The sequence below is a fragment of the Anomaloglossus baeobatrachus genome, unplaced genomic scaffold (genome assembly GCF_048569485.1).
Source record: "Anomaloglossus baeobatrachus isolate aAnoBae1 unplaced genomic scaffold, aAnoBae1.hap1 Scaffold_201, whole genome shotgun sequence".
Lineage (NCBI taxonomy): Eukaryota > Metazoa > Chordata > Amphibia > Anura > Aromobatidae > Anomaloglossus > Anomaloglossus baeobatrachus.
This window is the reverse complement of record NW_027441971.1, coordinates 387,678-413,406: the sequence shown is the minus strand read 5'-3', so window position 1 is coordinate 413,406 and position 25,729 is coordinate 387,678. Positions and strand designations below refer to the sequence as shown.

The window sequence follows — 25,729 nt, the reverse complement described above, 5'->3', positions numbered from 1 at the left end:
AGCGAGAGGGAGACAAACCCACGCCTACACAAGACATTTTGTCACCCAAGCCAACCCTTGAAAAGGCTGCTTTGCAGAGCCAAAACAAGAAGAATGGTGCGTTTTGCAGCCGCCGCCCACTGCAATGAATCTGAATAACTCCTCCTTTAGGGCGCAAGCAACTCCCCTCCCCCTTGCAGTCTTTCCAATTCACGATACAAAAAGACGGACAGGACAGGTTGCCTGACTTTCCGTCACTGCCACCCTTTGCCATCCTTACCCGTAGAAAGCCCTTTCATCATCCCCAAACCCTAATCTTTTCCCTTTCCTTCCCAGCCCCCAAACCCTGCCCTCTGTACCTTTCTCACCACCCGCTTCCCTTCTCCTGTCATCCCCCTACCACCCGGGAAAAAAAGAGATTGCCCCCTCCTTCCACTAGCCCACCCTCCCACCCAAAGAACAACTTCTTCTGCGCAGCTTGTTTTCTAGGCAGCAGCGCTATTGTGATGTCATCGGGGGGCATTGTGACAAGCCGCCAGTGTTCCGTCTCTTCATGTTGTGCACAGTTCAAACGGAAAATACATCAACAGGCAGACTACAGAAAAGCTTACTATCAAAGGTTAGAGGGGGGCTTTCTCAGAGGGCTTTTTACAGTTTTTCTATTCCCAATTAGCCGTTTAAGTGTACTTATTGAAAGTAGTAATTCTTTCATAGGCCGCCCTTTCTTAGTATTTGACGTTCCTTATATTGCGGTATGAGGCTTCGCAGTAGGTTGCAAACATTCATCACCCATGACTGTCCCCAATTGAGCTCAGAAGCTCAATGTCTATCATGACCTCTCTTTTAGAATGTCCAAGAGCAAGCAAACTATTCCTCCAGGAGAGGGCGCCAACAGACTACTAAAGAGATCATCATTACTCAAAGAAAACCCCAAAAACCAATGCATGATAGGAATAAACAGGTAACTTTCTTTGGAGTGGAAGCGGAGAGATCGCACCAGATGCCAATTCTAGATGTTATCACACCTGTGGTCACTGCAGCAGCAGGTGAATCCACTTTGTCCAAAAGGGATCTATTCCATTCAATTGCAAATGATCTAGATAAGACAGAGAACTGCAGCACGGGGACATAGCCGAGTTGGTCAGGTTGAGTGGTGATGAGTTTGCTATTTGGATGAATAAAGAAAGTCAAAAGTGTGAAAGATAAAAAACAAAAGGAGGAAGTGTGAAAAGTGAATGGGCCAAATTGAGGTGCATATGAAGACGTATGCTTTCTTCCAATTCATTAAATCGGGCTAATATGAATCAGGTGAATTGAGTTCTGCTTTTGGAAACTGGGTTAAGAAGGGGTGCACCGTTCCTGGAGGTACTGCAATACCAGGTCAATGCGTGGAGTGGACAGAGCAAGCTCTTTTTCCATCTCCCTGTTCTAAAAATCCATTTAATATATGGTCCCCAGATAGGGGACGTATCAGATATTAAACTGATAAGAACAGATACTACACTTGATCTTAGCCAAAAGGCCGAGAAGCGATAACCAGAATTGGTTTGGGCCTCGAGTGGCACCCTGGCCTATGCCGGACACATCTTAGGGAGAGAGAGCGAGAGGGAGACAAACCCACGCCTACACAAGACATTTTGTCACCCAAGCCAACCCTTGAAAAGGCTGCTTTGCAGAGCCAAAACAAGAAGAATGGTGCGTTTTGCAGCCGCCGCCCACTGCAATGAATCTGAATAACTCCTCCTTTAGGGCGCAAGCAACTCCCCTCCCCCTTGCAGTCTTTCCAATTCACGATACAAAAAGACGGACAGGACAGGTTGCCTGACTTTCCGTCACTGCCACCCTTTGCCATCCTTACCCGTAGAAAGCCCTTTCATCATCCCCAAACCCTAATCTTTTCCCTTTCCTTCCCAGCCCCCAAACCCTGCCCTCTGTACCTTTCTCACCACCCGCTTCCCTTCTCCTGTCATCCCCCTACCACCCGGGAAAAAAAGAGATTGCCCCCTCCTTCCACTAGCCCACCCTCCCACCCAAAGAACAACTTCTTCTGCGCAGCTTGTTTTCTAGGCAGCAGCGCTATTGTGATGTCATCGGGGGGCATTGTGACAAGCCGCCAGTGTTCCGTCTCTTCATGTTGTGCACAGTTCAAACGGAAAATACATCAACAGGCAGACTACAGAAAAGCTTACTATCAAAGGTTAGAGGGGGGCTTTCTCAGAGGGCTTTTTACAGTTTTTCTATTCCCAATTAGCCGTTTAAGTGTACTTATTGAAAGTAGTAATTCTTTCATAGGCCGCCCTTTCTTAGTATTTGACGTTCCTTATATTGCGGTATGAGGCTTCGCAGTAGGTTGCAAACATTCATCACCCATGACTGTCCCCAATTGAGCTCAGAAGCTCAATGTCTATCATGACCTCTCTTTTAGAATGTCCAAGAGCAAGCAAACTATTCCTCCAGGAGAGGGCGCCAACAGACTACTAAAGAGATCATCATTACTCAAAGAAAACCCCAAAAACCAATGCATGATAGGAATAAACAGGTAACTTTCTTTGGAGTGGAAGCGGAGAGATCGCACCAGATGCCAATTCTAGATGTTATCACACCTGTGGTCACTGCAGCAGCAGGTGAATCCACTTTGTCCAAAAGGGATCTATTCCATTCAATTGCAAATGATCTAGATAAGACAGAGAACTGCAGCACGGGGACATAGCCGAGTTGGTCAGGTTGAGTGGTGATGAGTTTGCTATTTGGATGAATAAAGAAAGTCAAAAGTGTGAAAGATAAAAAACAAAAGGAGGAAGTGTGAAAAGTGAATGGGCCAAATTGAGGTGCATATGAAGACGTATGCTTTCTTCCAATTCATTAAATCGGGCTAATATGAATCAGGTGAATTGAGTTCTGCTTTTGGAAACTGGGTTAAGAAGGGGTGCACCGTTCCTGGAGGTACTGCAATACCAGGTCAATGCGTGGAGTGGACAGAGCAAGCTCTTTTTCCATCTCCCTGTTCTAAAAATCCATTTAATATATGGTCCCCAGATAGGGGACGTATCAGATATTAAACTGATAAGAACAGATACTACACTTGATCTTAGCCAAAAGGCCGAGAAGCGATAACCAGAATTGGTTTGGGCCTCGAGTGGCACCCTGGCCTATGCCGGACACATCTTAGGGAGAGAGAGCGAGAGGGAGACAAACCCACGCCTACACAAGACATTTTGTCACCCAAGCCAACCCTTGAAAAGGCTGCTTTGCAGAGCCAAAACAAGAAGAATGGTGCGTTTTGCAGCCGCCGCCCACTGCAATGAATCTGAATAACTCCTCCTTTAGGGCGCAAGCAACTCCCCTCCCCCTTGCAGTCTTTCCAATTCACGATACAAAAAGACGGACAGGACAGGTTGCCTGACTTTCCGTCACTGCCACCCTTTGCCATCCTTACCCGTAGAAAGCCCTTTCATCATCCCCAAACCCTAATCTTTTCCCTTTCCTTCCCAGCCCCCAAACCCTGCCCTCTGTACCTTTCTCACCACCCGCTTCCCTTCTCCTGTCATCCCCCTACCACCCGGGAAAAAAAGAGATTGCCCCCTCCTTCCACTAGCCCACCCTCCCACCCAAAGAACAACTTCTTCTGCGCAGCTTGTTTTCTAGGCAGCAGCGCTATTGTGATGTCATCGGGGGGCATTGTGACAAGCCGCCAGTGTTCCGTCTCTTCATGTTGTGCACAGTTCAAACGGAAAATACATCAACAGGCAGACTACAGAAAAGCTTACTATCAAAGGTTAGAGGGGGGCTTTCTCAGAGGGCTTTTTACAGTTTTTCTATTCCCAATTAGCCGTTTAAGTGTACTTATTGAAAGTAGTAATTCTTTCATAGGCCGCCCTTTCTTAGTATTTGACGTTCCTTATATTGCGGTATGAGGCTTCGCAGTAGGTTGCAAACATTCATCACCCATGACTGTCCCCAATTGAGCTCAGAAGCTCAATGTCTATCATGACCTCTCTTTTAGAATGTCCAAGAGCAAGCAAACTATTCCTCCAGGAGAGGGCGCCAACAGACTACTAAAGAGATCATCATTACTCAAAGAAAACCCCAAAAACCAATGCATGATAGGAATAAACAGGTAACTTTCTTTGGAGTGGAAGCGGAGAGATCGCACCAGATGCCAATTCTAGATGTTATCACACCTGTGGTCACTGCAGCAGCAGGTGAATCCACTTTGTCCAAAAGGGATCTATTCCATTCAATTGCAAATGATCTAGATAAGACAGAGAACTGCAGCACGGGGACATAGCCGAGTTGGTCAGGTTGAGTGGTGATGAGTTTGCTATTTGGATGAATAAAGAAAGTCAAAAGTGTGAAAGATAAAAAACAAAAGGAGGAAGTGTGAAAAGTGAATGGGCCAAATTGAGGTGCATATGAAGACGTATGCTTTCTTCCAATTCATTAAATCGGGCTAATATGAATCAGGTGAATTGAGTTCTGCTTTTGGAAACTGGGTTAAGAAGGGGTGCACCGTTCCTGGAGGTACTGCAATACCAGGTCAATGCGTGGAGTGGACAGAGCAAGCTCTTTTTCCATCTCCCTGTTCTAAAAATCCATTTAATATATGGTCCCCAGATAGGGGACGTATCAGATATTAAACTGATAAGAACAGATACTACACTTGATCTTAGCCAAAAGGCCGAGAAGCGATAACCAGAATTGGTTTGGGCCTCGAGTGGCACCCTGGCCTATGCCGGACACATCTTAGGGAGAGAGAGCGAGAGGGAGACAAACCCACGCCTACACAAGACATTTTGTCACCCAAGCCAACCCTTGAAAAGGCTGCTTTGCAGAGCCAAAACAAGAAGAATGGTGCGTTTTGCAGCCGCCGCCCACTGCAATGAATCTGAATAACTCCTCCTTTAGGGCGCAAGCAACTCCCCTCCCCCTTGCAGTCTTTCCAATTCACGATACAAAAAGACGGACAGGACAGGTTGCCTGACTTTCCGTCACTGCCACCCTTTGCCATCCTTACCCGTAGAAAGCCCTTTCATCATCCCCAAACCCTAATCTTTTCCCTTTCCTTCCCAGCCCCCAAACCCTGCCCTCTGTACCTTTCTCACCACCCGCTTCCCTTCTCCTGTCATCCCCCTACCACCCGGGAAAAAAAGAGATTGCCCCCTCCTTCCACTAGCCCACCCTCCCACCCAAAGAACAACTTCTTCTGCGCAGCTTGTTTTCTAGGCAGCAGCGCTATTGTGATGTCATCGGGGGGCATTGTGACAAGCCGCCAGTGTTCCGTCTCTTCATGTTGTGCACAGTTCAAACGGAAAATACATCAACAGGCAGACTACAGAAAAGCTTACTATCAAAGGTTAGAGGGGGGCTTTCTCAGAGGGCTTTTTACAGTTTTTCTATTCCCAATTAGCCGTTTAAGTGTACTTATTGAAAGTAGTAATTCTTTCATAGGCCGCCCTTTCTTAGTATTTGACGTTCCTTATATTGCGGTATGAGGCTTCGCAGTAGGTTGCAAACATTCATCACCCATGACTGTCCCCAATTGAGCTCAGAAGCTCAATGTCTATCATGACCTCTCTTTTAGAATGTCCAAGAGCAAGCAAACTATTCCTCCAGGAGAGGGCGCCAACAGACTACTAAAGAGATCATCATTACTCAAAGAAAACCCCAAAAACCAATGCATGATAGGAATAAACAGGTAACTTTCTTTGGAGTGGAAGCGGAGAGATCGCACCAGATGCCAATTCTAGATGTTATCACACCTGTGGTCACTGCAGCAGCAGGTGAATCCACTTTGTCCAAAAGGGATCTATTCCATTCAATTGCAAATGATCTAGATAAGACAGAGAACTGCAGCACGGGGACATAGCCGAGTTGGTCAGGTTGAGTGGTGATGAGTTTGCTATTTGGATGAATAAAGAAAGTCAAAAGTGTGAAAGATAAAAAACAAAAGGAGGAAGTGTGAAAAGTGAATGGGCCAAATTGAGGTGCATATGAAGACGTATGCTTTCTTCCAATTCATTAAATCGGGCTAATATGAATCAGGTGAATTGAGTTCTGCTTTTGGAAACTGGGTTAAGAAGGGGTGCACCGTTCCTGGAGGTACTGCAATACCAGGTCAATGCGTGGAGTGGACAGAGCAAGCTCTTTTTCCATCTCCCTGTTCTAAAAATCCATTTAATATATGGTCCCCAGATAGGGGACGTATCAGATATTAAACTGATAAGAACAGATTTTGATTTAATGAAGCTTTCCAAAGCACCGCAAAAAATGCATGACCGAAGTCACACCAAAAACAGTGCCAAGGCTAGGATTCGTGTGGACCCCTCCGTGAGGAGAGGGTCCCCAAAAATCAACCCCGTCCCTCCGAGCCAGAAGGCCACAGCAAGGGTCAGGGATCTTCGGTGCTCCCCCAAGCCGAAGCCTGGTTGAGCCTTGTCGTTGCTCCCAGCGTCCACCCAGGCATCTTACCCAAGTGGAGTAGAGAGCTACTAGTTGTTGGTTTCGCAGCCGAAACTGCCCGGACCGTCAACCGGTGTTGGTTTCTCAGCCCAAGGCTAACCGGACCTCCAACCGGGTGTTGGTTTCTCAGCCGAAGCTGACCCGGACCTCCAACCGGGTGTTGGTTTCTCAGCCGAAGCTGACCCAGACCTCCAACCGGGTGTTGGTTTCTCAGCCGAAGCTGACCCGGACCTCCAACCGGGTGTTGGTTTCTCAGCAAAAAGCTGAACGGACCTCCGACCATGATTATAAAAATTTCCCTTCCTAGCCAGAAGGCCGGGATAGAGCAATATGCTCAGAAAGTATGAAAGGGCAAGGTACGGTGTGCTACAGAGCCCAAGGCTCGCCGGGGTCCCAAGCCAGCAAGCTCAGACTCACTCCAGGGTCGTCAGTCCTGGGGCACATTGCACCATAGCCCCCACACTTACTCAGTCTAATAGCCTCGATCCTGGTAGGGCCATGTTTTCCTCTAGATGAATATACTATACATTAAGAGTACTAGCAAGCGCAACCTTCCAGTGTGCATTGCATCTGCCGAGCCTCACAGATACTACACTTGATCTTAGCCAAAAGGCCGAGAAGCGATAACCAGAATTGGTTTGGGCCTCGAGTGGCACCCTGGCCTATGCCGGACACATCTTAGGGAGAGAGAGCGAGAGGGAGACAAACCCACGCCTACACAAGACATTTTGTCACCCAAGCCAACCCTTGAAAAGGCTGCTTTGCAGAGCCAAAACAAGAAGAATGGTGCGTTTTGCAGCCGCCGCCCACTGCAATGAATCTGAATAACTCCTCCTTTAGGGCGCAAGCAACTCCCCTCCCCCTTGCAGTCTTTCCAATTCACGATACAAAAAGACGGACAGGACAGGTTGCCTGACTTTCCGTCACTGCCACCCTTTGCCATCCTTACCCGTAGAAAGCCCTTTCATCATCCCCAAACCCTAATCTTTTCCCTTTCCTTCCCAGCCCCCAAACCCTGCCCTCTGTACCTTTCTCACCACCCGCTTCCCTTCTCCTGTCATCCCCCTACCACCCGGGAAAAAAAGAGATTGCCCCCTCCTTCCACTAGCCCACCCTCCCACCCAAAGAACAACTTCTTCTGCGCAGCTTGTTTTCTAGGCAGCAGCGCTATTGTGATGTCATCGGGGGGCATTGTGACAAGCCGCCAGTGTTCCGTCTCTTCATGTTGTGCACAGTTCAAACGGAAAATACATCAACAGGCAGACTACAGAAAAGCTTACTATCAAAGGTTAGAGGGGGGCTTTCTCAGAGGGCTTTTTACAGTTTTTCTATTCCCAATTAGCCGTTTAAGTGTACTTATTGAAAGTAGTAATTCTTTCATAGGCCGCCCTTTCTTAGTATTTGACGTTCCTTATATTGCGGTATGAGGCTTCGCAGTAGGTTGCAAACATTCATCACCCATGACTGTCCCCAATTGAGCTCAGAAGCTCAATGTCTATCATGACCTCTCTTTTAGAATGTCCAAGAGCAAGCAAACTATTCCTCCAGGAGAGGGCGCCAACAGACTACTAAAGAGATCATCATTACTCAAAGAAAACCCCAAAAACCAATGCATGATAGGAATAAACAGGTAACTTTCTTTGGAGTGGAAGCGGAGAGATCGCACCAGATGCCAATTCTAGATGTTATCACACCTGTGGTCACTGCAGCAGCAGGTGAATCCACTTTGTCCAAAAGGGATCTATTCCATTCAATTGCAAATGATCTAGATAAGACAGAGAACTGCAGCACGGGGACATAGCCGAGTTGGTCAGGTTGAGTGGTGATGAGTTTGCTATTTGGATGAATAAAGAAAGTCAAAAGTGTGAAAGATAAAAAACAAAAGGAGGAAGTGTGAAAAGTGAATGGGCCAAATTGAGGTGCATATGAAGACGTATGCTTTCTTCCAATTCATTAAATCGGGCTAATATGAATCAGGTGAATTGAGTTCTGCTTTTGGAAACTGGGTTAAGAAGGGGTGCACCGTTCCTGGAGGTACTGCAATACCAGGTCAATGCGTGGAGTGGACAGAGCAAGCTCTTTTTCCATCTCCCTGTTCTAAAAATCCATTTAATATATGGTCCCCAGATAGGGGACGTATCAGATATTAAACTGATAAGAACAGATACTACACTTGATCTTAGCCAAAAGGCCGAGAAGCGATAACCAGAATTGGTTTGGGCCTCGAGTGGCACCCTGGCCTATGCCGGACACATCTTAGGGAGAGAGAGCGAGAGGGAGACAAACCCACGCCTACACAAGACATTTTGTCACCCAAGCCAACCCTTGAAAAGGCTGCTTTGCAGAGCCAAAACAAGAAGAATGGTGCGTTTTGCAGCCGCCGCCCACTGCAATGAATCTGAATAACTCCTCCTTTAGGGCGCAAGCAACTCCCCTCCCCCTTGCAGTCTTTCCAATTCACGATACAAAAAGACGGACAGGACAGGTTGCCTGACTTTCCGTCACTGCCACCCTTTGCCATCCTTACCCGTAGAAAGCCCTTTCATCATCCCCAAACCCTAATCTTTTCCCTTTCCTTCCCAGCCCCCAAACCCTGCCCTCTGTACCTTTCTCACCACCCGCTTCCCTTCTCCTGTCATCCCCCTACCACCCGGGAAAAAAAGAGATTGCCCCCTCCTTCCACTAGCCCACCCTCCCACCCAAAGAACAACTTCTTCTGCGCAGCTTGTTTTCTAGGCAGCAGCGCTATTGTGATGTCATCGGGGGGCATTGTGACAAGCCGCCAGTGTTCCGTCTCTTCATGTTGTGCACAGTTCAAACGGAAAATACATCAACAGGCAGACTACAGAAAAGCTTACTATCAAAGGTTAGAGGGGGGCTTTCTCAGAGGGCTTTTTACAGTTTTTCTATTCCCAATTAGCCGTTTAAGTGTACTTATTGAAAGTAGTAATTCTTTCATAGGCCGCCCTTTCTTAGTATTTGACGTTCCTTATATTGCGGTATGAGGCTTCGCAGTAGGTTGCAAACATTCATCACCCATGACTGTCCCCAATTGAGCTCAGAAGCTCAATGTCTATCATGACCTCTCTTTTAGAATGTCCAAGAGCAAGCAAACTATTCCTCCAGGAGAGGGCGCCAACAGACTACTAAAGAGATCATCATTACTCAAAGAAAACCCCAAAAACCAATGCATGATAGGAATAAACAGGTAACTTTCTTTGGAGTGGAAGCGGAGAGATCGCACCAGATGCCAATTCTAGATGTTATCACACCTGTGGTCACTGCAGCAGCAGGTGAATCCACTTTGTCCAAAAGGGATCTATTCCATTCAATTGCAAATGATCTAGATAAGACAGAGAACTGCAGCACGGGGACATAGCCGAGTTGGTCAGGTTGAGTGGTGATGAGTTTGCTATTTGGATGAATAAAGAAAGTCAAAAGTGTGAAAGATAAAAAACAAAAGGAGGAAGTGTGAAAAGTGAATGGGCCAAATTGAGGTGCATATGAAGACGTATGCTTTCTTCCAATTCATTAAATCGGGCTAATATGAATCAGGTGAATTGAGTTCTGCTTTTGGAAACTGGGTTAAGAAGGGGTGCACCGTTCCTGGAGGTACTGCAATACCAGGTCAATGCGTGGAGTGGACAGAGCAAGCTCTTTTTCCATCTCCCTGTTCTAAAAATCCATTTAATATATGGTCCCCAGATAGGGGACGTATCAGATATTAAACTGATAAGAACAGATACTACACTTGATCTTAGCCAAAAGGCCGAGAAGCGATAACCAGAATTGGTTTGGGCCTCGAGTGGCACCCTGGCCTATGCCGGACACATCTTAGGGAGAGAGAGCGAGAGGGAGACAAACCCACGCCTACACAAGACATTTTGTCACCCAAGCCAACCCTTGAAAAGGCTGCTTTGCAGAGCCAAAACAAGAAGAATGGTGCGTTTTGCAGCCGCCGCCCACTGCAATGAATCTGAATAACTCCTCCTTTAGGGCGCAAGCAACTCCCCTCCCCCTTGCAGTCTTTCCAATTCACGATACAAAAAGACGGACAGGACAGGTTGCCTGACTTTCCGTCACTGCCACCCTTTGCCATCCTTACCCGTAGAAAGCCCTTTCATCATCCCCAAACCCTAATCTTTTCCCTTTCCTTCCCAGCCCCCAAACCCTGCCCTCTGTACCTTTCTCACCACCCGCTTCCCTTCTCCTGTCATCCCCCTACCACCCGGGAAAAAAAGAGATTGCCCCCTCCTTCCACTAGCCCACCCTCCCACCCAAAGAACAACTTCTTCTGCGCAGCTTGTTTTCTAGGCAGCAGCGCTATTGTGATGTCATCGGGGGGCATTGTGACAAGCCGCCAGTGTTCCGTCTCTTCATGTTGTGCACAGTTCAAACGGAAAATACATCAACAGGCAGACTACAGAAAAGCTTACTATCAAAGGTTAGAGGGGGGCTTTCTCAGAGGGCTTTTTACAGTTTTTCTATTCCCAATTAGCCGTTTAAGTGTACTTATTGAAAGTAGTAATTCTTTCATAGGCCGCCCTTTCTTAGTATTTGACGTTCCTTATATTGCGGTATGAGGCTTCGCAGTAGGTTGCAAACATTCATCACCCATGACTGTCCCCAATTGAGCTCAGAAGCTCAATGTCTATCATGACCTCTCTTTTAGAATGTCCAAGAGCAAGCAAACTATTCCTCCAGGAGAGGGCGCCAACAGACTACTAAAGAGATCATCATTACTCAAAGAAAACCCCAAAAACCAATGCATGATAGGAATAAACAGGTAACTTTCTTTGGAGTGGAAGCGGAGAGATCGCACCAGATGCCAATTCTAGATGTTATCACACCTGTGGTCACTGCAGCAGCAGGTGAATCCACTTTGTCCAAAAGGGATCTATTCCATTCAATTGCAAATGATCTAGATAAGACAGAGAACTGCAGCACGGGGACATAGCCGAGTTGGTCAGGTTGAGTGGTGATGAGTTTGCTATTTGGATGAATAAAGAAAGTCAAAAGTGTGAAAGATAAAAAACAAAAGGAGGAAGTGTGAAAAGTGAATGGGCCAAATTGAGGTGCATATGAAGACGTATGCTTTCTTCCAATTCATTAAATCGGGCTAATATGAATCAGGTGAATTGAGTTCTGCTTTTGGAAACTGGGTTAAGAAGGGGTGCACCGTTCCTGGAGGTACTGCAATACCAGGTCAATGCGTGGAGTGGACAGAGCAAGCTCTTTTTCCATCTCCCTGTTCTAAAAATCCATTTAATATATGGTCCCCAGATAGGGGACGTATCAGATATTAAACTGATAAGAACAGATACTACACTTGATCTTAGCCAAAAGGCCGAGAAGCGATAACCAGAATTGGTTTGGGCCTCGAGTGGCACCCTGGCCTATGCCGGACACATCTTAGGGAGAGAGAGCGAGAGGGAGACAAACCCACGCCTACACAAGACATTTTGTCACCCAAGCCAACCCTTGAAAAGGCTGCTTTGCAGAGCCAAAACAAGAAGAATGGTGCGTTTTGCAGCCGCCGCCCACTGCAATGAATCTGAATAACTCCTCCTTTAGGGCGCAAGCAACTCCCCTCCCCCTTGCAGTCTTTCCAATTCACGATACAAAAAGACGGACAGGACAGGTTGCCTGACTTTCCGTCACTGCCACCCTTTGCCATCCTTACCCGTAGAAAGCCCTTTCATCATCCCCAAACCCTAATCTTTTCCCTTTCCTTCCCAGCCCCCAAACCCTGCCCTCTGTACCTTTCTCACCACCCGCTTCCCTTCTCCTGTCATCCCCCTACCACCCGGGAAAAAAAGAGATTGCCCCCTCCTTCCACTAGCCCACCCTCCCACCCAAAGAACAACTTCTTCTGCGCAGCTTGTTTTCTAGGCAGCAGCGCTATTGTGATGTCATCGGGGGGCATTGTGACAAGCCGCCAGTGTTCCGTCTCTTCATGTTGTGCACAGTTCAAACGGAAAATACATCAACAGGCAGACTACAGAAAAGCTTACTATCAAAGGTTAGAGGGGGGCTTTCTCAGAGGGCTTTTTACAGTTTTTCTATTCCCAATTAGCCGTTTAAGTGTACTTATTGAAAGTAGTAATTCTTTCATAGGCCGCCCTTTCTTAGTATTTGACGTTCCTTATATTGCGGTATGAGGCTTCGCAGTAGGTTGCAAACATTCATCACCCATGACTGTCCCCAATTGAGCTCAGAAGCTCAATGTCTATCATGACCTCTCTTTTAGAATGTCCAAGAGCAAGCAAACTATTCCTCCAGGAGAGGGCGCCAACAGACTACTAAAGAGATCATCATTACTCAAAGAAAACCCCAAAAACCAATGCATGATAGGAATAAACAGGTAACTTTCTTTGGAGTGGAAGCGGAGAGATCGCACCAGATGCCAATTCTAGATGTTATCACACCTGTGGTCACTGCAGCAGCAGGTGAATCCACTTTGTCCAAAAGGGATCTATTCCATTCAATTGCAAATGATCTAGATAAGACAGAGAACTGCAGCACGGGGACATAGCCGAGTTGGTCAGGTTGAGTGGTGATGAGTTTGCTATTTGGATGAATAAAGAAAGTCAAAAGTGTGAAAGATAAAAAACAAAAGGAGGAAGTGTGAAAAGTGAATGGGCCAAATTGAGGTGCATATGAAGACGTATGCTTTCTTCCAATTCATTAAATCGGGCTAATATGAATCAGGTGAATTGAGTTCTGCTTTTGGAAACTGGGTTAAGAAGGGGTGCACCGTTCCTGGAGGTACTGCAATACCAGGTCAATGCGTGGAGTGGACAGAGCAAGCTCTTTTTCCATCTCCCTGTTCTAAAAATCCATTTAATATATGGTCCCCAGATAGGGGACGTATCAGATATTAAACTGATAAGAACAGATTTTTGATTTAACAGCATCTTTATTATCATGCACTACTCACAAAAAGGTAACAAACCGTGTACAGTGCCGCAGCCCCGTACACACAGAACTATACAATCCTTCTTACATAGCCATAGAGTACGACGCACTAAACTATACATCACACTCCTATGCTTATCCATAACACTCAAGCTGAAAGAAAAAGTTAGACAATAAATAACGACGAACCGGCGATTGGGGGATGGGGGTAGGGGAAAAGGGGGATAGGGTGGGGAAATCACAGGCCCGAAGCTTTATTGAAAGACGCACATAACGGGAAAAGGAGGGAGGGGGCATGGAAGAGGTCTAAACCTCCTCCTCGGCGCTGTCGTCCGGACTGTCCATGATGGAATAGTCTCTGAGCAGGCTGTGGATCAGCCTGCGGCAATCCTGGATAGACATCCTCTCCCTCTTCAAGATGAGCCGGTTCCTGGCGACCCAAATAGCGTCCTTAAAGCAGTTCATAAGGCGCCAAGCCTCCTGGATGGCTCCAACGGTGTGAGTCCCAGGGAAGAGTCCATAAAGTACGGAATGGTACGATAGGCTCTCTCTGGGGACGGAGTTCCTCAGGTCATCCTCCAGGGCAACCAACAAGCGCTGTGTGAAACGGCAGTCCCAAAAGGCGTGCAGCGATGTTTCCTCCACGAAGGGGCACCTTGGGCAGTACCGGGTTTTGCACAGGTTCCGGGCGTGCATGAATGACCGGACGGGCAGTCCGCCCTGTATCGCCATCCATGACAAGTCCTTGTGCCCGTTGGTCAATCCAGCCGATGACACGTTTGTCCAAACAGTCTCCAGTGTGTATAAGAACAGATACTACACTTGATCTTAGCCAAAAGGCCGAGAAGCGATAACCAGAATTGGTTTGGGCCTCGAGTGGCACCCTGGCCTATGCCGGACACATCTTAGGGAGAGAGAGCGAGAGGGAGACAAACCCACGCCTACACAAGACATTTTGTCACCCAAGCCAACCCTTGAAAAGGCTGCTTTGCAGAGCCAAAACAAGAAGAATGGTGCGTTTTGCAGCCGCCGCCCACTGCAATGAATCTGAATAACTCCTCCTTTAGGGCGCAAGCAACTCCCCTCCCCCTTGCAGTCTTTCCAATTCACGATACAAAAAGACGGACAGGACAGGTTGCCTGACTTTCCGTCACTGCCACCCTTTGCCATCCTTACCCGTAGAAAGCCCTTTCATCATCCCCAAACCCTAATCTTTTCCCTTTCCTTCCCAGCCCCCAAACCCTGCCCTCTGTACCTTTCTCACCACCCGCTTCCCTTCTCCTGTCATCCCCCTACCACCCGGGAAAAAAAGAGATTGCCCCCTCCTTCCACTAGCCCACCCTCCCACCCAAAGAACAACTTCTTCTGCGCAGCTTGTTTTCTAGGCAGCAGCGCTATTGTGATGTCATCGGGGGGCATTGTGACAAGCCGCCAGTGTTCCGTCTCTTCATGTTGTGCACAGTTCAAACGGAAAATACATCAACAGGCAGACTACAGAAAAGCTTACTATCAAAGGTTAGAGGGGGGCTTTCTCAGAGGGCTTTTTACAGTTTTTCTATTCCCAATTAGCCGTTTAAGTGTACTTATTGAAAGTAGTAATTCTTTCATAGGCCGCCCTTTCTTAGTATTTGACGTTCCTTATATTGCGGTATGAGGCTTCGCAGTAGGTTGCAAACATTCATCACCCATGACTGTCCCCAATTGAGCTCAGAAGCTCAATGTCTATCATGACCTCTCTTTTAGAATGTCCAAGAGCAAGCAAACTATTCCTCCAGGAGAGGGCGCCAACAGACTACTAAAGAGATCATCATTACTCAAAGAAAACCCCAAAAACCAATGCATGATAGGAATAAACAGGTAACTTTCTTTGGAGTGGAAGCGGAGAGATCGCACCAGATGCCAATTCTAGATGTTATCACACCTGTGGTCACTGCAGCAGCAGGTGAATCCACTTTGTCCAAAAGGGATCTATTCCATTCAATTGCAAATGATCTAGATAAGACAGAGAACTGCAGCACGGGGACATAGCCGAGTTGGTCAGGTTGAGTGGTGATGAGTTTGCTATTTGGATGAATAAAGAAAGTCAAAAGTGTGAAAGATAAAAAACAAAAGGAGGAAGTGTGAAAAGTGAATGGGCCAAATTGAGGTGCATATGAAGACGTATGCTTTCTTCCAATTCATTAAATCGGGCTAATATGAATCAGGTGAATTGAGTTCTGCTTTTGGAAACTGGGTTAAGAAGGGGTGCACCGTTCCTGGAGGTACTGCAATACCAGGTCAATGCGTGGAGTGGACAGAGCAAGCTCTTTTTCCATCTCCCTGTTCTAAAAATCCATTTAATATATGGTCCCCAGATAGGGGACGTATCAGATATTAAACTGATAAGAACAGATACTACACTTGATCTTAGCCAAAAGGCCGAGAAGCGATAACCAGAATTGGTTTGGGCCTCGAGTGGCACCCTGGCCTATGCCGGACACATCTTAGGGAGAGAGAGCGAGAGGGAGACAAACCCACGCCTACACAAGACATTTTGTCACCCAAGCCAACCCTTGAAAAGGCTGCTTTGCAGAGCCAAAACAAGAAGAATGGTGCGTTTTGCAGCCGCCGCCCACTGCAATGAATCTGAATAACTCCTCCTTTAGGGCGCAAGCAACTCCCCTCCCCCTTGCAGTCTTTCCAATTCACGATACAAAAAGACGGACAGGACAGGTTGCCTGACTTTCCGTCACTGCCACCCTTTGCCATCCTTACCCGTAGAAAGCCCTTTCATCATCCCCAAACCCTAATCTTTTCCCTTTCCTTCCCAGCCCCCAAACCCTGCCCTCTGTACCTTTCTCACCACCCGCTTCCCTTCTCCTGTCATCCCCCTACCACCCGGGAAAAAAAGAGATTGCCCCCTCCTTCCACTAGCCCACCCTCCCACCCAAAGAACAACTTCTTCTGCGCAGCTTGTTTTCTAGGCAGCAGCGCTATTGTGATGTCATCGGGGGGCATTGTGACAAGCCGCCAGTGTTCCGTCTCTTCATGTTGTGCACAGTTCAAACGGAAAATACATCAACAGGCAGACTACAGAAAAGCTTACTATCAAAGGTTAGAGGGGGGCTTTCTCAGAGGGCTTTTTACAGTTTTTCTATTCCCAATTAGCCGTTTAAGTGTACTTATTGAAAGTAGTAATTCTTTCATAGGCCGCCCTTTCTTAGTATTTGACGTTCCTTATATTGCGGTATGAGGCTTCGCAGTAGGTTGCAAACATTCATCACCCATGACTGTCCCCAATTGAGCTCAGAAGCTCAATGTCTATCATGACCTCTCTTTTAGAATGTCCAAGAGCAAGCAAACTATTCCTCCAGGAGAGGGCGCCAACAGACTACTAAAGAGATCATCATTACTCAAAGAAAACCCCAAAAACCAATGCATGATAGGAATAAACAGGTAACTTTCTTTGGAGTGGAAGCGGAGAGATCGCACCAGATGCCAATTCTAGATGTTATCACACCTGTGGTCACTGCAGCAGCAGGTGAATCCACTTTGTCCAAAAGGGATCTATTCCATTCAATTGCAAATGATCTAGATAAGACAGAGAACTGCAGCACGGGGACATAGCCGAGTTGGTCAGGTTGAGTGGTGATGAGTTTGCTATTTGGATGAATAAAGAAAGTCAAAAGTGTGAAAGATAAAAAACAAAAGGAGGAAGTGTGAAAAGTGAATGGGCCAAATTGAGGTGCATATGAAGACGTATGCTTTCTTCCAATTCATTAAATCGGGCTAATATGAATCAGGTGAATTGAGTTCTGCTTTTGGAAACTGGGTTAAGAAGGGGTGCACCGTTCCTGGAGGTACTGCAATACCAGGTCAATGCGTGGAGTGGACAGAGCAAGCTCTTTTTCCATCTCCCTGTTCTAAAAATCCATTTAATATATGGTCCCCAGATAGGGGACGTATCAGATATTAAACTGATAAGAACAGATACTACACTTGATCTTAGCCAAAAGGCCGAGAAGCGATAACCAGAATTGGTTTGGGCCTCGAGTGGCACCCTGGCCTATGCCGGACACATCTTAGGGAGAGAGAGCGAGAGGGAGACAAACCCACGCCTACACAAGACATTTTGTCACCCAAGCCAACCCTTGAAAAGGCTGCTTTGCAGAGCCAAAACAAGAAGAATGGTGCGTTTTGCAGCCGCCGCCCACTGCAATGAATCTGAATAACTCCTCCTTTAGGGCGCAAGCAACTCCCCTCCCCCTTGCAGTCTTTCCAATTCACGATACAAAAAGACGGACAGGACAGGTTGCCTGACTTTCCGTCACTGCCACCCTTTGCCATCCTTACCCGTAGAAAGCCCTTTCATCATCCCCAAACCCTAATCTTTTCCCTTTCCTTCCCAGCCCCCAAACCCTGCCCTCTGTACCTTTCTCACCACCCGCTTCCCTTCTCCTGTCATCCCCCTACCACCCGGGAAAAAAAGAGATTGCCCCCTCCTTCCACTAGCCCACCCTCCCACCCAAAGAACAACTTCTTCTGCGCAGCTTGTTTTCTAGGCAGCAGCGCTATTGTGATGTCATCGGGGGGCATTGTGACAAGCCGCCAGTGTTCCGTCTCTTCATGTTGTGCACAGTTCAAACGGAAAATACATCAACAGGCAGACTACAGAAAAGCTTACTATCAAAGGTTAGAGGGGGGCTTTCTCAGAGGGCTTTTTACAGTTTTTCTATTCCCAATTAGCCGTTTAAGTGTACTTATTGAAAGTAGTAATTCTTTCATAGGCCGCCCTTTCTTAGTATTTGACGTTCCTTATATTGCGGTATGAGGCTTCGCAGTAGGTTGCAAACATTCATCACCCATGACTGTCCCCAATTGAGCTCAGAAGCTCAATGTCTATCATGACCTCTCTTTTAGAATGTCCAAGAGCAAGCAAACTATTCCTCCAGGAGAGGGCGCCAACAGACTACTAAAGAGATCATCATTACTCAAAGAAAACCCCAAAAACCAATGCATGATAGGAATAAACAGGTAACTTTCTTTGGAGTGGAAGCGGAGAGATCGCACCAGATGCCAATTCTAGATGTTATCACACCTGTGGTCACTGCAGCAGCAGGTGAATCCACTTTGTCCAAAAGGGATCTATTCCATTCAATTGCAAATGATCTAGATAAGACAGAGAACTGCAGCACGGGGACATAGCCGAGTTGGTCAGGTTGAGTGGTGATGAGTTTGCTATTTGGATGAATAAAGAAAGTCAAAAGTGTGAAAGATAAAAAACAAAAGGAGGAAGTGTGAAAAGTGAATGGGCCAAATTGAGGTGCATATGAAGACGTATGCTTTCTTCCAATTCATTAAATCGGGCTAATATGAATCAGGTGAATTGAGTTCTGCTTTTGGAAACTGGGTTAAGAAGGGGTGCACCGTTCCTGGAGGTACTGCAATACCAGGTCAATGCGTGGAGTGGACAGAGCAAGCTCTTTTTCCATCTCCCTGTTCTAAAAATCCATTTAATATATGGTCCCCAGATAGGGGACGTATCAGATATTAAACTGATAAGAACAGATACTACACTTGATCTTAGCCAAAAGGCCGAGAAGCGATAACCAGAATTGGTTTGGGCCTCGAGTGGCACCCTGGCCTATGCCGGACACATCTTAGGGAGAGAGAGCGAGAGGGAGACAAACCCACGCCTACACAAGACATTTTGTCACCCAAGCCAACCCTTGAAAAGGCTGCTTTGCAGAGCCAAAACAAGAAGAATGGTGCGTTTTGCAGCCGCCGCCCACTGCAATGAATCTGAATAACTCCTCCTTTAGGGCGCAAGCAACTCCCCTCCCCCTTGCAGTCTTTCCAATTCACGATACAAAAAGACGGACAGGACAGGTTGCCTGACTTTCCGTCACTGCCACCCTTTGCCATCCTTACCCGTAGAAAGCCCTTTCATCATCCCCAAACCCTAATCTTTTCCCTTTCCTTCCCAGCCCCCAAACCCTGCCCTCTGTACCTTTCTCACCACCCGCTTCCCTTCTCCTGTCATCCCCCTACCACCCGGGAAAAAAAGAGATTGCCCCCTCCTTCCACTAGCCCACCCTCCCACCCAAAGAACAACTTCTTCTGCGCAGCTTGTTTTCTAGGCAGCAGCGCTATTGTGATGTCATCGGGGGGCATTGTGACAAGCCGCCAGTGTTCCGTCTCTTCATGTTGTGCACAGTTCAAACGGAAAATACATCAACAGGCAGACTACAGAAAAGCTTACTATCAAAGGTTAGAGGGGGGCTTTCTCAGAGGGCTTTTTACAGTTTTTCTATTCCCAATTAGCCGTTTAAGTGTACTTATTGAAAGTAGTAATTCTTTCATAGGCCGCCCTTTCTTAGTATTTGACGTTCCTTATATTGCGGTATGAGGCTTCGCAGTAGGTTGCAAACATTCATCACCCATGACTGTCCCCAATTGAGCTCAGAAGCTCAATGTCTATCATGACCTCTCTTTTAGAATGTCCAAGAGCAAGCAAACTATTCCTCCAGGAGAGGGCGCCAACAGACTACTAAAGAGATCATCATTACTCAAAGAAAACCCCAAAAACCAATGCATGATAGGAATAAACAGGTAACTTTCTTTGGAGTGGAAGCGGAGAGATCGCACCAGATGCCAATTCTAGATGTTATCACACCTGTGGTCACTGCAGCAGCAGGTGAATCCACTTTGTCCAAAAGGGATCTATTCCATTCAATTGCAAATGATCTAGATAAGACAGAGAACTGCAGCACGGGGACATAGCCGAGTTGGTCAGGTTGAGTGGTGATGAGTTTGCTATTTGGATGAATAAAGAAAGTCAAAAGTGTGAAAGATAAAAAACAAAAGGAGGAAGTGTGAAAAGTGAATGGGCCAAATTGAGGTGCATATGAAGACGTATGCTTTCTTCCAATTCATTAAATCGGGCTAATATGAATCAGGTGAATTGAGTTCTGCTTTTGGAAACTGGGTTAAGAAGGGGTGCACCGTTCCTGGAGGTACTGCAATACCAGGTCAATGCGTGGAGTGGACAGAGCAAGCTCTTTTTCCATCTCCCTGTTCTAAAAATCCATTTAATATATGGTCCCCAGATAGGGGACGTATCAGATATTAAACTGATAAGAACAGATACTACACTTGATCTTAGCCAAAAGGCCGAGAAGCGATAACCAGAATTGGTTTGGGCCTCGAGTGGCACCCTGGCCTATGCCGGACACATCTTAGGGAGAGAGAGCGAGAGGGAGACAAACCCACGCCTACACAAGACATTTTGTCACCCAAGCCAACCCTTGAAAAGGCTGCTTTGCAGAGCCAAAACAAGAAGAATGGTGCGTTTTGCAGCCGCCGCCCACTGCAATGAATCTGAATAACTCCTCCTTTAGGGCGCAAGCAACTCCCCTCCCCCTTGCAGTCTTTCCAATTCACGATACAAAAAGACGGACAGGACAGGTTGCCTGACTTTCCGTCACTGCCACCCTTTGCCATCCTTACCCGTAGAAAGCCCTTTCATCATCCCCAAACCCTAATCTTTTCCCTTTCCTTCCCAGCCCCCAAACCCTGCCCTCTGTACCTTTCTCACCACCCGCTTCCCTTCTCCTGTCATCCCCCTACCACCCGGGAAAAAAAGAGATTGCCCCCTCCTTCCACTAGCCCACCCTCCCACCCAAAGAACAACTTCTTCTGCGCAGCTTGTTTTCTAGGCAGCAGCGCTATTGTGATGTCATCGGGGGGCATTGTGACAAGCCGCCAGTGTTCCGTCTCTTCATGTTGTGCACAGTTCAAACGGAAAATACATCAACAGGCAGACTACAGAAAAGCTTACTATCAAAGGTTAGAGGGGGGCTTTCTCAGAGGGCTTTTTACAGTTTTTCTATTCCCAATTAGCCGTTTAAGTGTACTTATTGAAAGTAGTAATTCTTTCATAGGCCGCCCTTTCTTAGTATTTGACGTTCCTTATATTGCGGTATGAGGCTTCGCAGTAGGTTGCAAACATTCATCACCCATGACTGTCCCCAATTGAGCTCAGAAGCTCAATGTCTATCATGACCTCTCTTTTAGAATGTCCAAGAGCAAGCAAACTATTCCTCCAGGAGAGGGCGCCAACAGACTACTAAAGAGATCATCATTACTCAAAGAAAACCCCAAAAACCAATGCATGATAGGAATAAACAGGTAACTTTCTTTGGAGTGGAAGCGGAGAGATCGCACCAGATGCCAATTCTAGATGTTATCACACCTGTGGTCACTGCAGCAGCAGGTGAATCCACTTTGTCCAAAAGGGATCTATTCCATTCAATTGCAAATGATCTAGATAAGACAGAGAACTGCAGCACGGGGACATAGCCGAGTTGGTCAGGTTGAGTGGTGATGAGTTTGCTATTTGGATGAATAAAGAAAGTCAAAAGTGTGAAAGATAAAAAACAAAAGGAGGAAGTGTGAAAAGTGAATGGGCCAAATTGAGGTGCATATGAAGACGTATGCTTTCTTCCAATTCATTAAATCGGGCTAATATGAATCAGGTGAATTGAGTTCTGCTTTTGGAAACTGGGTTAAGAAGGGGTGCACCGTTCCTGGAGGTACTGCAATACCAGGTCAATGCGTGGAGTGGACAGAGCAAGCTCTTTTTCCATCTCCCTGTTCTAAAAATCCATTTAATATATGGTCCCCAGATAGGGGACGTATCAGATATTAAACTGATAAGAACAGATACTACACTTGATCTTAGCCAAAAGGCCGAGAAGCGATAACCAGAATTGGTTTGGGCCTCGAGTGGCACCCTGGCCTATGCCGGACACATCTTAGGGAGAGAGAGCGAGAGGGAGACAAACCCACGCCTACACAAGACATTTTGTCACCCAAGCCAACCCTTGAAAAGGCTGCTTTGCAGAGCCAAAACAAGAAGAATGGTGCGTTTTGCAGCCGCCGCCCACTGCAATGAATCTGAATAACTCCTCCTTTAGGGCGCAAGCAACTCCCCTCCCCCTTGCAGTCTTTCCAATTCACGATACAAAAAGACGGACAGGACAGGTTGCCTGACTTTCCGTCACTGCCACCCTTTGCCATCCTTACCCGTAGAAAGCCCTTTCATCATCCCCAAACCCTAATCTTTTCCCTTTCCTTCCCAGCCCCCAAACCCTGCCCTCTGTACCTTTCTCACCACCCGCTTCCCTTCTCCTGTCATCCCCCTACCACCCGGGAAAAAAAGAGATTGCCCCCTCCTTCCACTAGCCCACCCTCCCACCCAAAGAACAACTTCTTCTGCGCAGCTTGTTTTCTAGGCAGCAGCGCTATTGTGATGTCATCGGGGGGCATTGTGACAAGCCGCCAGTGTTCCGTCTCTTCATGTTGTGCACAGTTCAAACGGAAAATACATCAACAGGCAGACTACAGAAAAGCTTACTATCAAAGGTTAGAGGGGGGCTTTCTCAGAGGGCTTTTTACAGTTTTTCTATTCCCAATTAGCCGTTTAAGTGTACTTATTGAAAGTAGTAATTCTTTCATAGGCCGCCCTTTCTTAGTATTTGACGTTCCTTATATTGCGGTATGAGGCTTCGCAGTAGGTTGCAAACATTCATCACCCATGACTGTCCCCAATTGAGCTCAGAAGCTCAATGTCTATCATGACCTCTCTTTTAGAATGTCCAAGAGCAAGCAAACTATTCCTCCAGGAGAGGGCGCCAACAGACTACTAAAGAGATCATCATTACTCAAAGAAAACCCCAAAAACCAATGCATGATAGGAATAAACAGGTAACTTTCTTTGGAGTGGAAGCGGAGAGATCGCACCAGATGCCAATTCTAGATGTTATCACACCTGTGGTCACTGCAGCAGCAGGTGAATCCACTTTGTCCAAAAGGGATCTATTCCATTCAATTGCAAATGATCTAGATAAGACAGAGAACTGCAGCACGGGGACATAGCCGAGTTGGTCAGGTTGAGTGGTGATGAGTTTGCTATTTGGATGAATAAAGAAAGTCAAAAGTGTGAAAGATAAAAAACAAAAGGAGGAAGTGTGAAAAGTGAATGGGCCAAATTGAGGTGCATATGAAGACGTATGCTTTCTTCCAATTCATTAAATCGGGCTAATATGAATCAGGTGAATTGAGTTCTGCTTTTGGAAACTGGGTTAAGAAGGGGTGCACCGTTCCTGGAGGTACTGCAATACCAGGTCAATGCGTGGAGTGGACAGAGCAAGCTCTTTTTCCATCTCCCTGTTCTAAAAATCCATTTAATATATGGTCCCCAGATAGGGGACGTATCAGATATTAAACTGATAAGAACAGATACTACACTTGATCTTAGCCAAAAGGCCGAGAAGCGATAACCAGAATTGGTTTGGGCCTCGAGTGGCACCCTGGCCTATGCCGGACACATCTTAGGGAGAGAGAGCGAGAGGGAGACAAACCCACGCCTACACAAGACATTTTGTCACCCAAGCCAACCCTTGAAAAGGCTGCTTTGCAGAGCCAAAACAAGAAGAATGGTGCGTTTTGCAGCCGCCGCCCACTGCAATGAATCTGAATAACTCCTCCTTTAGGGCGCAAGCAACTCCCCTCCCCCTTGCAGTCTTTCCAATTCACGATACAAAAAGACGGACAGGACAGGTTGCCTGACTTTCCGTCACTGCCACCCTTTGCCATCCTTACCCGTAGAAAGCCCTTTCATCATCCCCAAACCCTAATCTTTTCCCTTTCCTTCCCAGCCCCCAAACCCTGCCCTCTGTACCTTTCTCACCACCCGCTTCCCTTCTCCTGTCATCCCCCTACCACCCGGGAAAAAAAGAGATTGCCCCCTCCTTCCACTAGCCCACCCTCCCACCCAAAGAACAACTTCTTCTGCGCAGCTTGTTTTCTAGGCAGCAGCGCTATTGTGATGTCATCGGGGGGCATTGTGACAAGCCGCCAGTGTTCCGTCTCTTCATGTTGTGCACAGTTCAAACGGAAAATACATCAACAGGCAGACTACAGAAAAGCTTACTATCAAAGGTTAGAGGGGGGCTTTCTCAGAGGGCTTTTTACAGTTTTTCTATTCCCAATTAGCCGTTTAAGTGTACTTATTGAAAGTAGTAATTCTTTCATAGGCCGCCCTTTCTTAGTATTTGACGTTCCTTATATTGCGGTATGAGGCTTCGCAGTAGGTTGCAAACATTCATCACCCATGACTGTCCCCAATTGAGCTCAGAAGCTCAATGTCTATCATGACCTCTCTTTTAGAATGTCCAAGAGCAAGCAAACTATTCCTCCAGGAGAGGGCGCCAACAGACTACTAAAGAGATCATCATTACTCAAAGAAAACCCCAAAAACCAATGCATGATAGGAATAAACAGGTAACTTTCTTTGGAGTGGAAGCGGAGAGATCGCACCAGATGCCAATTCTAGATGTTATCACACCTGTGGTCACTGCAGCAGCAGGTGAATCCACTTTGTCCAAAAGGGATCTATTCCATTCAATTGCAAATGATCTAGATAAGACAGAGAACTGCAGCACGGGGACATAGCCGAGTTGGTCAGGTTGAGTGGTGATGAGTTTGCTATTTGGATGAATAAAGAAAGTCAAAAGTGTGAAAGATAAAAAACAAAAGGAGGAAGTGTGAAAAGTGAATGGGCCAAATTGAGGTGCATATGAAGACGTATGCTTTCTTCCAATTCATTAAATCGGGCTAATATGAATCAGGTGAATTGAGTTCTGCTTTTGGAAACTGGGTTAAGAAGGGGTGCACCGTTCCTGGAGGTACTGCAATACCAGGTCAATGCGTGGAGTGGACAGAGCAAGCTCTTTTTCCATCTCCCTGTTCTAAAAATCCATTTAATATATGGTCCCCAGATAGGGGACGTATCAGATATTAAACTGATAAGAACAGATACTACACTTGATCTTAGCCAAAAGGCCGAGAAGCGATAACCAGAATTGGTTTGGGCCTCGAGTGGCACCCTGGCCTATGCCGGACACATCTTAGGGAGAGAGAGCGAGAGGGAGACAAACCCACGCCTACACAAGACATTTTGTCACCCAAGCCAACCCTTGAAAAGGCTGCTTTGCAGAGCCAAAACAAGAAGAATGGTGCGTTTTGCAGCCGCCGCCCACTGCAATGAATCTGAATAACTCCTCCTTTAGGGCGCAAGCAACTCCCCTCCCCCTTGCAGTCTTTCCAATTCACGATACAAAAAGACGGACAGGACAGGTTGACTGACTTTCCGTCACTGCCACCCTTTGCCATCCTTACCCGTAGAAAGCCCTTTCATCATCCCCAAACCCTAATCTTTTCCCTTTCCTTCCCAGCCCCCAAACCCTGCCCTCTGTACCTTTCTCACCACCCGCTTCCCTTCTCCTGTCATCCCCCTACCACCCGGGAAAAAAAGAGATTGCCCCCTCCT

General features: G+C 46.9%; 14 non-coding genes and 3 pseudogenes across 14 annotated transcripts; all 17 read right to left on the bottom strand.

Moving 5' to 3' along the window:
* Positions 1-1,322: 1,322 nt before the first annotated feature.
* On the bottom strand, positions 1,323-1,513 carry LOC142261018 (U2 spliceosomal RNA). Its single transcript, XR_012728821.1, has one exon. It is a non-coding gene; the product is annotated as a U2 spliceosomal RNA (small nuclear RNA).
* Positions 1,514-2,900: 1,387 nt separating this feature from the next.
* On the bottom strand, positions 2,901-3,091 carry LOC142261017 (U2 spliceosomal RNA). The gene has a single exon (XR_012728820.1). It is a non-coding gene; the product is annotated as a U2 spliceosomal RNA (small nuclear RNA).
* Positions 3,092-4,478: 1,387 nt separating this feature from the next.
* On the bottom strand, positions 4,479-4,669 carry LOC142261016 (U2 spliceosomal RNA). The gene has a single exon (XR_012728819.1). It is a non-coding gene; the product is annotated as a U2 spliceosomal RNA (small nuclear RNA).
* Positions 4,670-6,056: 1,387 nt separating this feature from the next.
* LOC142260882 (U2 spliceosomal RNA) lies at positions 6,057-6,252 on the bottom strand. The gene has a single exon (XR_012728734.1). It is a non-coding gene; the product is annotated as a U2 spliceosomal RNA (small nuclear RNA).
* Positions 6,253-6,936: 684 nt separating this feature from the next.
* Positions 6,937-7,063, bottom strand: LOC142260991 (U2 spliceosomal RNA; annotated as a pseudogene).
* A 1,387-nt stretch (positions 7,064-8,450) lies between these two features.
* On the bottom strand, positions 8,451-8,641 carry LOC142261015 (U2 spliceosomal RNA). Its single transcript, XR_012728818.1, has one exon. It is a non-coding gene; the product is annotated as a U2 spliceosomal RNA (small nuclear RNA).
* A 1,387-nt stretch (positions 8,642-10,028) lies between these two features.
* Positions 10,029-10,219, bottom strand: LOC142261014 (U2 spliceosomal RNA). The gene has a single exon (XR_012728817.1). It is a non-coding gene; the product is annotated as a U2 spliceosomal RNA (small nuclear RNA).
* A 1,387-nt stretch (positions 10,220-11,606) lies between these two features.
* Positions 11,607-11,797, bottom strand: LOC142261013 (U2 spliceosomal RNA). The gene has a single exon (XR_012728816.1). It is a non-coding gene; the product is annotated as a U2 spliceosomal RNA (small nuclear RNA).
* A 1,387-nt stretch (positions 11,798-13,184) lies between these two features.
* LOC142260854 (U2 spliceosomal RNA) lies at positions 13,185-13,388 on the bottom strand (annotated as a pseudogene).
* A 720-nt stretch (positions 13,389-14,108) lies between these two features.
* LOC142260989 (U2 spliceosomal RNA) lies at positions 14,109-14,208 on the bottom strand (annotated as a pseudogene).
* Positions 14,209-15,595: 1,387 nt separating this feature from the next.
* LOC142261012 (U2 spliceosomal RNA) lies at positions 15,596-15,786 on the bottom strand. Its single transcript, XR_012728815.1, has one exon. It is a non-coding gene; the product is annotated as a U2 spliceosomal RNA (small nuclear RNA).
* Positions 15,787-17,173: 1,387 nt separating this feature from the next.
* On the bottom strand, positions 17,174-17,364 carry LOC142261011 (U2 spliceosomal RNA). The gene has a single exon (XR_012728814.1). It is a non-coding gene; the product is annotated as a U2 spliceosomal RNA (small nuclear RNA).
* Positions 17,365-18,751: 1,387 nt separating this feature from the next.
* On the bottom strand, positions 18,752-18,942 carry LOC142261010 (U2 spliceosomal RNA). The gene has a single exon (XR_012728813.1). It is a non-coding gene; the product is annotated as a U2 spliceosomal RNA (small nuclear RNA).
* A 1,387-nt stretch (positions 18,943-20,329) lies between these two features.
* Positions 20,330-20,520, bottom strand: LOC142261007 (U2 spliceosomal RNA). Its single transcript, XR_012728811.1, has one exon. It is a non-coding gene; the product is annotated as a U2 spliceosomal RNA (small nuclear RNA).
* A 1,387-nt stretch (positions 20,521-21,907) lies between these two features.
* Positions 21,908-22,098, bottom strand: LOC142261006 (U2 spliceosomal RNA). Its single transcript, XR_012728810.1, has one exon. It is a non-coding gene; the product is annotated as a U2 spliceosomal RNA (small nuclear RNA).
* Positions 22,099-23,485: 1,387 nt separating this feature from the next.
* On the bottom strand, positions 23,486-23,676 carry LOC142261005 (U2 spliceosomal RNA). The gene has a single exon (XR_012728809.1). It is a non-coding gene; the product is annotated as a U2 spliceosomal RNA (small nuclear RNA).
* Positions 23,677-25,063: 1,387 nt separating this feature from the next.
* LOC142261004 (U2 spliceosomal RNA) lies at positions 25,064-25,254 on the bottom strand. Its single transcript, XR_012728808.1, has one exon. It is a non-coding gene; the product is annotated as a U2 spliceosomal RNA (small nuclear RNA).
* Positions 25,255-25,729: the final 475 nt, after the last annotated feature.